This window comes from Elephantulus edwardii, unplaced genomic scaffold, assembly GCF_000299155.1.
Source record: "Elephantulus edwardii isolate Elephantulus edwardi_28Jun2011 unplaced genomic scaffold, EleEdw1.0 scaffold00098, whole genome shotgun sequence".
Taxonomy (NCBI): domain Eukaryota; kingdom Metazoa; phylum Chordata; class Mammalia; order Macroscelidea; family Macroscelididae; genus Elephantulus; species Elephantulus edwardii.
This window is the reverse complement of record NW_006399848.1, coordinates 12,276,980-12,286,589: the sequence shown is the minus strand read 5'-3', so window position 1 is coordinate 12,286,589 and position 9,610 is coordinate 12,276,980.

Genomic DNA, 9,610 nt, shown 5'->3' with positions numbered 1-9,610 from the left:
TACGGTCTGGAAGAAGGGCTGAGGTTGGTTCTTATGTTAGGTGCCATTGAGTTGAGCAGGACCTTAAGTGATCCTAGGAACAACAGATCTGAATCTTTTCCTGTCCTGTGCCGTCCTCACACTTCCTGACACCTATGACCCCAATGCAACAGTCAATGTGTCAATCCGTCTAGTTGAGGTTCTTTCTCTCCTTTAATTCTCTACTTCTCCCAACATGATGTCCTTATTCAAGGAATCTCATAGCAACATGCCAAAAGTGTGTGAGACTAAGCGCCATCATCTTTGCCTCCAAGGATCACTCTGACTGCACCTTCTCCAAAACATGTCTGGTATAGTACAACTTAATACTTGATTTTGCAATGAATTGAGAAATTGTGGTACATTCACACAATGGAATACTAAGGAGCACTAAGGAACAACAATTTTATGAAATATAATGCAACATGGGAGAGTCTAAACAGCACTCTGCTGGACAAAATAACTCAGTCTCTTAAGGACAAATACTGCAAAATACTATTATTGTGAAAATAAAAACCTGAGCAAGATGTATACAAATGTTCAAAAGTGAAAGGGAAATGGAGGAAGGGGGAGGGAAAGAAAAATAAAAATCACTAGGATAGTAGACGTTAGTAGACAGATGGAGGCATAAAGGAAAACAAAAGAGTCAATAGGACTTTGAAAAGCTGCAATGATATTAGGAATAAATCAATGATAATTTATTATATAAAATACCATGTCTAGAAATGGCTGTGTATTTTCATATAAACCCTCAACAGAAGAGAACTTCAGTGTGATTAAACGTCAGTGAGAAGAGAAAAAAAATGGCTGTGTAAAACACAATGTACATGAGTGAAACACAATGTATACTAATGATTGTATGTAAACCAACAAAATGTGGGGAGAGGAAGCATTGTGCTGTCAATGCAAAAGTAAGTGGTTCGAATCCACCAGCTACTTCTCATGTGAAAGAAAGATGGGCCATCTTCTCCCCCTGATATTTGCTATCTCTGAAAATCTGCTGGAGAGTAACTTACAGATCAGTTCTGACTCAAAGTATACAACAAGAAGTCAACTCTTAACATTTAGTTCCCCTAATACTGTATCTCATGAAAAAGTTATCCTTTAGCAATGATCTGCAATATAATAACTGAGCCACATGAATATTTCTTATTCATGAAGCTAAATTATGCAGAAACTAAAGACATTTTATTTCCTTGTTTACTTTCATTTCCCCAAAAGCAACATGTTACCGTGAGTCTGAACCTTCACAATGAATTCTACCATAAAACAGAGGGTCATTTGCCAGGAAAGAAATTCATGAACTTAAGAATTCATTGGATATTGGACATTTAAACAGAAGAATGTGAGAACTTATTGCTCCTGGAACTTAAAAAAATCTTACTGTAGACAGATTTGCCACTCAGGCTTTGATGAATAAAACACATATCAAGAACGAAATACTTTCAAAATCTACTGGCACTATTGCACTATGGAGCGTAAAAACAGTAATATGAGAAAACATAACAATTTTATAAGAAATGTGTGGAAAAATTCAATTTAAGGTAAAATTTTGAAATATGAGTGGAATGATGACTTTTGGAAAATCAGGAATATATGTTATAAGATAAAGGGAATATATAGTAGTATGACATTTCAAAAGAGTATGGAGTGTTCAAGAAAGTTTTAGAAATCTCCTGGCTGAAACATCAAATAAACACATAAGAGTTATTGAATGTAAACAGAAAGCTGAGCTTGTTGTGAAATATTTGTTTTGCTTTTAATATAGAACCAAAATATCTTATAGTCAATTCAAGTTCACCAGCCATCAAGTAGGAGAAAGATCAAACAATCACCTTCTGCAGACATCACTTTGGAAAATCTTTGGGACAGTTCTATTCTGTCTTACAGAGTTTGTATGGTTTAGAATAGATTCCACTGCAGTGGCTAAGAATTTTCATCATTCAGCAGACACTCCAGAGTCATTTGGACTGGAAGATAACATGCATAGAGTTCTCAAAAAATATATGAATAAATCACTCTGAGGCACTCTTGTTGTTCTTTTTATTGTTGTATGCCATTGAGTCTCCTGAAACACATAGCAACCGTATGCACAACAGCTCTTTATCTGTTCTTCCTGCATCAGTTTCAGTGCAAAAGAAGATGACCGTAGATGAGATGAATTGACACAGTGAATGGGAGAATAAAGTCAGGGATCTTATGCACTGAGAAGGATATATAGGGATTTGTGAATAATTGTAGAGTACAAGCTCTAAAATCATCTTAGTGAAAAGATAATGCAAACTTCAACAGAGAAGGCATGACATCCAGTAGCTTGTGGCTCATAGCAACTCTATGTACAACATCTCTGGACCCTGCTTTATCCTGGCCAATCTTATCATCTCTGACAGACCTACCAAGAAGGAACCAGTCCTTGGAGAGAGAGAGATCATGCTTGGGAGGGTGGAAGGACAGCACAAAAGAGGAAGATCCTTGATGAGATAGATTAACCCAGTGACTGGAGTTTTGGGGATGGGAAACAAAATGTTAAGATTTACTAATACTTCTTAGGTATAGAATGATTGTCGGGAGGCTAAGACATTTTGAATACCATTCAAATATGGGTTATTTTTTTTTTCCTTAAACCTCCCTGGGGCCATTTCCCTCAATAAAGTTCATAGTTGTGTTCTAGGTGAGTTGCAATTAGCTTTGACTATCTTCTCACTTCCAAATATCATCAGGTCAGTTTCTCCTTACTGAATAAGTTGACACTTTTGCCCTGTTCTTGGAATAGAGAAAACTATTAAAAAATAATTCAGTCCTCTAGACCAGAGAATCTAATTTACAGAATATGAGGATTTGACGAACTTGTGTTCATAACAGTGTTATTCACAATAGCAAGAAAATGGGAAAAAGCCCAAATGGCAAAAGCTGGATTGTGAATGGATTGAGAAATTATGGTGCATTCACACAGTTGAACACTCTGCAACACTCAGAAGCAATGATTTTTATATTATTTGATTATATTTAATGATTTTCAATTATTATATAACATAAGCGAAACTAGAAAACATTATAGTGAGTGAAGTAACTCAGTTTCATAAGGACAAATACTGCATAAAATCTATTGTAAAAATAGAAGGTTAATTAGTAAGATATGAATAAAAGTCCAAACGGGGAAGGAACTGGAGGCGGGGGGGGGGGCGGGGAAGAATGTAGAAAATGGAGGAAATCACTAAGACAACAGAGTTTGGTGACAAAAGGAGTGGTAGAGAAGGAATTATGAAAGATCCATGGGGACTTGAAAAGATAGGATGAAAATAGTCCTACATCAGTGGTGGTCAGTTTTATAAAACACAATGTACATGTTTTTGTTATGTGCCATTGAGTCACCTGTCACTCATAGAGACCCTATGCACAACAGCTCTGAACTCTGCCCTATCCGGAGCCAGTCTCGCTGACTCTGACATACCCAATTCCATTCTCCCTGTTATCATGTCAATCCATCTCACCTGGGATCTTCCTCTTCTGTGCTGTCCCTCCACCCTTCCAAGCATGCTCCAAGGACTGGTCCTTATTGGCCATATGCCCAAAGTATGTGAGACAGAGCTTCAGAATCCTTGCCTCCAAGGAAAAACTTGGTTTCACTATCTCCAAGATAGAATTATTTGTTCTCCTGGCAGCCCATGTTATGTACAAGACACTTCTTCAGAACCACATTTCAACGGTATCAGTTCTTCTTCTGTCATTCTTAGTCATTGACCAGCTCTCTAATGCGTAGCATATAACTGTGAAGACTATGACCTGGATCAGGTGCACCTTAGTCTCTAGATTTATATCATTGTTTCTCAGAACTCTGGAGAGGTTCCTGAAAGCAGAATTTTCCATCCTCTCCTGGAAATGATCCTACTGTGACAGTATCACGCTGCAAATGAAAAAGAAGAGGTACAAAATGCCAGTCCTGGAACAGAAGCTAAGGGACAAAGGACTTTTCCTCAGAACTGTCTGAGAAGAAATCCTTCCCTCAAACTAATACCAATGAATTTGGACTTAGAGACTGGAAGGAAAACATGCAAGAATGAATGAATGAATGAATGAATGAATGAATGAATGAATGAAAGAAAGAAAATTCCAAGTATTCTGTAAACTTGTTAAAAACCACAATTAAAAAAAAAAAAAGTAAAGACCCTCTGTAGCATGAGAGACCAGCAGCAAGGCAAGGTGTTCGACATCACAGAAATTAATTGAGACCTAATCCATCATATCAAGGATTGGATGGGGGAGGGAGGTGTTGAATGGGGGGAGTGGGAGTGGGAGGGACTGCTGGCAGAGTGGGGAAAGTGATGGGTCAAGACACACAGGCCAAGGGTGCAGGGTGGGGGTGGGGGCACTAAATCGATTTTGATTACTTATATAATGGAGAAATGTCTTTCATCTGTTGCTTTGTGTAAAATGTTTGTCTGTCATATACATTTCTAAAGCTGAGCACTCAAATTAACACAGACTAGGAAGACGGATTGGCCATCCACTTCCAAAATAACAGGCCATCTAAAACCTTATGTAAAATAGAGGAGTCCATGGTATATTCAACACTCTTCTCCAGCACTACAGCTCAAAAACATCAATTCTCTATCATCTCTAGTCACTGTCTGGCCTTCTGAAGCATAACAAGCAATTGTGAAGACTATGGCCTGGATAAGGTGTACCTTAGTGTCCAGACTGATGTTGCTCTTCAGTACTCTGGAGAGGTCACTGACAGCTGACTTTCCCAATGCAATTCACCTCCTGATTTCCTGGCTGCTGGTAGGTACCAAGAGTGTTGATTGTGGAGCCAATCTAAACTAAAGCCGTTAACAATCTCAATCCCTTCATCATTTATAATGATGTTGCCAATTGTCGCAGTGGTGAGAATCTTTGTTTTCTTGATGTTGAGCTTCAATCCACATTGAAGGCCGCAGTCCTTGACATTCTTCAGGAAGTACTTCAGGTCCTCCTCAGTTTCAGTAAGTAGGGTTGTGTCATCTGCATAATGAAGATTGTTGAATCTTCCTCCAGTCTTGATGCCACATTCCTCCTATGGTACTATTGCATAATCCTAAATTGCTATAATTTTTGGTATTTAAAACATTTTCCCAATAGTTACTAAATATATAAGTTGTTGTTGTTATGTGTGGTCGAGTTGCTTGCGACTCATAGCGACCCTATGTACAACAGCCCTAAACTCTGTTCTGTCTTGTGCCAATCCCACTGTCTCTGACACTCCCATCCCGATTACCCCGTCACTGAATCAATCCACCTCATAGAGGGCCTTCCCCTCTTGCACCATCCCTCTACCCTCCCCAGCATGATGTCCTTCTCCAAGGACCAGTCTCTTCTTACAACATTTAATTATACTTTGTTATTTTGAAATTTTAATATTCATTTCATTTCATTTCATTTCATTTCTGAAAGTTAAAATTGAATCATAGAACTACATCTATTTCTCTCATGCTTAATACTTAATTACAAAAAATATCAGACAAATGCTTGTGAAATGTACTGCCTTTAAAACAATTGAGTCCAAACAACCCATAGCTGACCCTCTGGTAGCTTTTGCAGAGGCAGGGAGAGCAAGGCAGGAGAATGGCCATCCCTTTCTGACAGATTGTCTGGCCCATGTGCTTTTGAGATTACAGTGCAGCTTCTTAACATAGGCCATAAGAGTTTTTCCCTGGCATGTTTACTCTCTTTGTTGTCCATGGGATGATTATTTAGTGCTCTCATGAGACTACTAATAAAGAGAAGTTAAATAATTACATAGGAGTAGCTATTTCCAGTAAATTTGTGCTGAAATTTTTAAGTCACACAGTTCAAGGCTACTAGCTTTTTGGCTCAAGAAGGATGGATAATCTCCTCTCTATGATTAACTGCTTCTTAAAACCTCCAGAGGGTCAGCTATGGGTCTGTTCCAATTCAACAGTACACAGCAACCCCAAGAAGAACAGAGAGATAGATGACATGATTTAAAAAAAAAAATAAACTCTGAAAGGACAATGTAAAACTTTCCAAAAGCTGTACAATCACATAATAGGTCATTATTTGACTGTAAATATTATTTGTGATTTTCAACATAAATAATAGGCTAGTAATGAAAAAAATTATTACTTGTCATCAACATGGTTAACAATAATAAAAAGTCTATGTTCAGGAATTATTGTTGTACTTTTTGAAGCATTTTATAAACTTTCTTAAGTGCCATAGGGAATTGTTCACAATCTTTACAATTTACAAATCATCCTTTTTTAAAAGAAAATAAGTGTAAGAAATATGTTATGTCCTCTTGGGCCTTATACTTTCAAAAAGTTTAATATTTTTTCTTCAACAAACTCTGAGTGAAGTTACACTCCAACCCAAGTGACATTAATGACTAACCTTGAATAATGAATTAATCTCCATGATATTTCACACTGATATGCATTACTGTATATCATTACTTGTTTTATTTATGGTAAAATATATAACAAACTGTCAGAGGATGCTTAGAAGAGGCTCAACAAATAATTAAGATTCATGAAATTATGTCTAAGAGTAAGTTATATCTAAAATTCTGCACCAAGCTAAGATGTCAATTTGTCTTCAGTTGCTCAAAACATCTTCTGTGCATAATTTATGTAAGCTGAGACTGAGAGGCTATCAAAATAGACTTGTGCACGTTTGTAGTTATATATGAATCTATGTTATTAAAATAAATTTTAGATAAAAATATGAAATTTAAGTTTGTGAATTTACCAATAAAAAAAGTTTTAATAATTATAAAGGACTATCCACATTTAGGAACTTTTTATTATTTAATTTTAATATACATATACACTAAAATTAGACACTGGACTGCCTGGTTTTTAATTTAAACTTTGAAGCTACAATGCAAAACTTCCAGCAAACTTGTGAAATTATATGGCAGTCTAATAATAGAGACAAAAATATCATAAAAATTAATTTCTTTTAAAAACAACTAAACAACTTAGAAATTTAAAATTTGTTTTCCTTTTATTTATTCATATTTTAAGAAAAAGAAAAAATAATTGCATAAACAAGAAGACTAATCTTTTTTGTTTTAAAAGTGTTAATTGTGGAAAGCTTTTTTTAAAATTTTATTTTACACTGGTTTACTTACAAAGTTTGCATATATTGTTTTTCATAAATATATATATGTATTTATATTTGTATATATTGTATATATTGTTTGTATATACTGTTTTCATGCCAGATATCTCCCCTTTTCTTTACCCACCTGTCCCTCCACCCATCGAATTGTGTGACCCTATAATGAAGGAACCCCTCTCTTTGCTTTGGATTCTTACACTTTCTCTACAATAATGGTCTTATACAATATTTGTCTGTATGAGACTGAGTTCACTCAGCATAATGCTCTCCAGTACCTCCTATTTCAGGTAGTAATTTAAAAAATCATTGCTCCTGCATGTTGCGTGGTATTCCACTGTGTGGATGTCCCATAATTTCTCATTCCATTGTGGTTGGGCATTTAGGCTGTTTCCATGTTCTTGCCATGGTGAATAATGCTGCTATGAGCATTGGTGCACAAGTCTATTTTGTGCCTCAGCTCTCATTTTCTCAGGGTATGTTCCAGCAGTGGAGTAGCTGGGTCATATGAAATTTCTGTTTTTACCATTTTTGAGGAAATGCCAAACTATCTTTCAGAGTGGTTGTATCGTTTTACAATTCACCAACAAAGTATCAATAAAAGTTTCTCTCTTGCCACATCCTCTCCAACATTTATCACTTGCTGCCTTGCTAAACTTTGCCACTGCTACTTGGGTAAGACGTTTTGTCATTGTGCTTTTTTATTTGCATCTCTCTTACTGCCAGTGATTTTGAGCATTTCTTCATGTGTCTGTTGGAAATTCAAATCTCCTCCTCTGTGAAAGATCTTTCCTTGTCTCTTGCCTATTTTGTAATTGGAGTATGAGTCTTTCTCCCCCCCCCCCGCCCCCCGAGGACCAGGAGTATTTTGTAAACTTTCGTTATGAGTTATGAGACCCTTGTCTGAGATGGTGTTGCCAAAAGTTTGTTCCAAGTAAGTAGGTTTTACTTTCACTCTGTTGGAAAAAAATTTCAATGAGCATAGAGATTTAACCTTTAGAAGGTCCTAGTCATCAATTTTGTCCTCTTCAGATTGTGCATTTCTGCCTGTATTGGGCAGTTCCTTTATATTGTAGACGAGGCCTTTTAAACTTCATCCCAGTTTGTCTCTTACGAACTTTATGGTTTTGGGCTTTCGACCCAGGTCTTTGATTGACCTTGAGATGATTTGTGTGTATGGTATGAGATGTGGATCCTTTTTCAGCATTCTGCAGTCAGCAGTCCAGTTTTGCCAGCAGCATTTGTTGAAGAGGTTGTCATTTCCTCATATGATAAGTTTTATTTCCTGATTGAAGAACGGTCAGAGCAAGTGCATCTGACATCCATGTTTCTTAATTAGCCCTTTAAAGATATCTTTTGCATCACATTTGTCTAATTCAGAAGGTTATTTGACTTCTTGACTGATGCTTTCATTATTGTATGTACGGATTCAAAAAAATGCAGTTCATGACAATTTCAATACTTTTTCTGTTTATCATGATGTTGTTTATTGGTCCAGTTTTTGAGGATTTTTGTTTTCTTTTGTTAAAGTACAATCCTTAATGAAGGCTTATGTCTATGAATTTCATCCTTCAGAACTTCAAGCTTTCTTTCTTTTAGGAAGCAAGGTGAGTCTGTTTATCACCTCTTCTTAATAAATCTTTCTCCAATACTGATGAAACATACTCCTTTACACGGGGTGTGTGTGTGTGTGCGTCTTTAATTACTTGTTCAGAAAGCACATAAAATAGGTAAGGTAAATTAATTAGGAAGATAGAAAAAGAACCAATAGTTTCTTATTATAGTTTTGTTGAAAAATATTGAATAAACCATACACTGCCAAAAGAACAAGCAAATCTATTTTAGAAGAAGTATATTGAGAATGCTCATTAGATGCAAGAATGATGAGGTTTTGTATTTGGGGCACGTTGTTGTTATTGTCCACATAATAACATTGTGCTTTTGAGTCAAGTATGACTCATAGTGACCTAATGAACAACAGACTTGGTTCCCTTACTATCTTTACCATTTCTGATATATTTGATCCCATTGCTGCAATCACTGGGTCAATACACCTTGATAGGAGTCTTCCGCTCTTCCGCTGACATTCCATTCTTTCCAGGCATGATATCCTTTTCCAAGGAATCACATCTTCTAGCAATGTGTCCAAAATATGAGAGACAAGCTTTGCCATCCTTGCCTCCAAAAAGCACTCTAGCTTCAGGTATGTTCCCAAGACATACTTGTTCATTATTTTTGTAAACTATGGGATATTCAGCACTGTTAGGAGGAATAATTTTATACTTAGAAAAGTAGAGGGTCAGTGAAAGTGAGGAAGAACTTAAAGAAGACATTATGCTGAGTAAAATATCTCAGACGCAAAAGGACAAATATTGCATGGTGCCACTGTTGTATAATGAGACTGATATCAGGGTTGGGGTAAGACAGAAAAACTGGATAAGTTGTGTATACTGCACTGAAACAGATGAGGGAG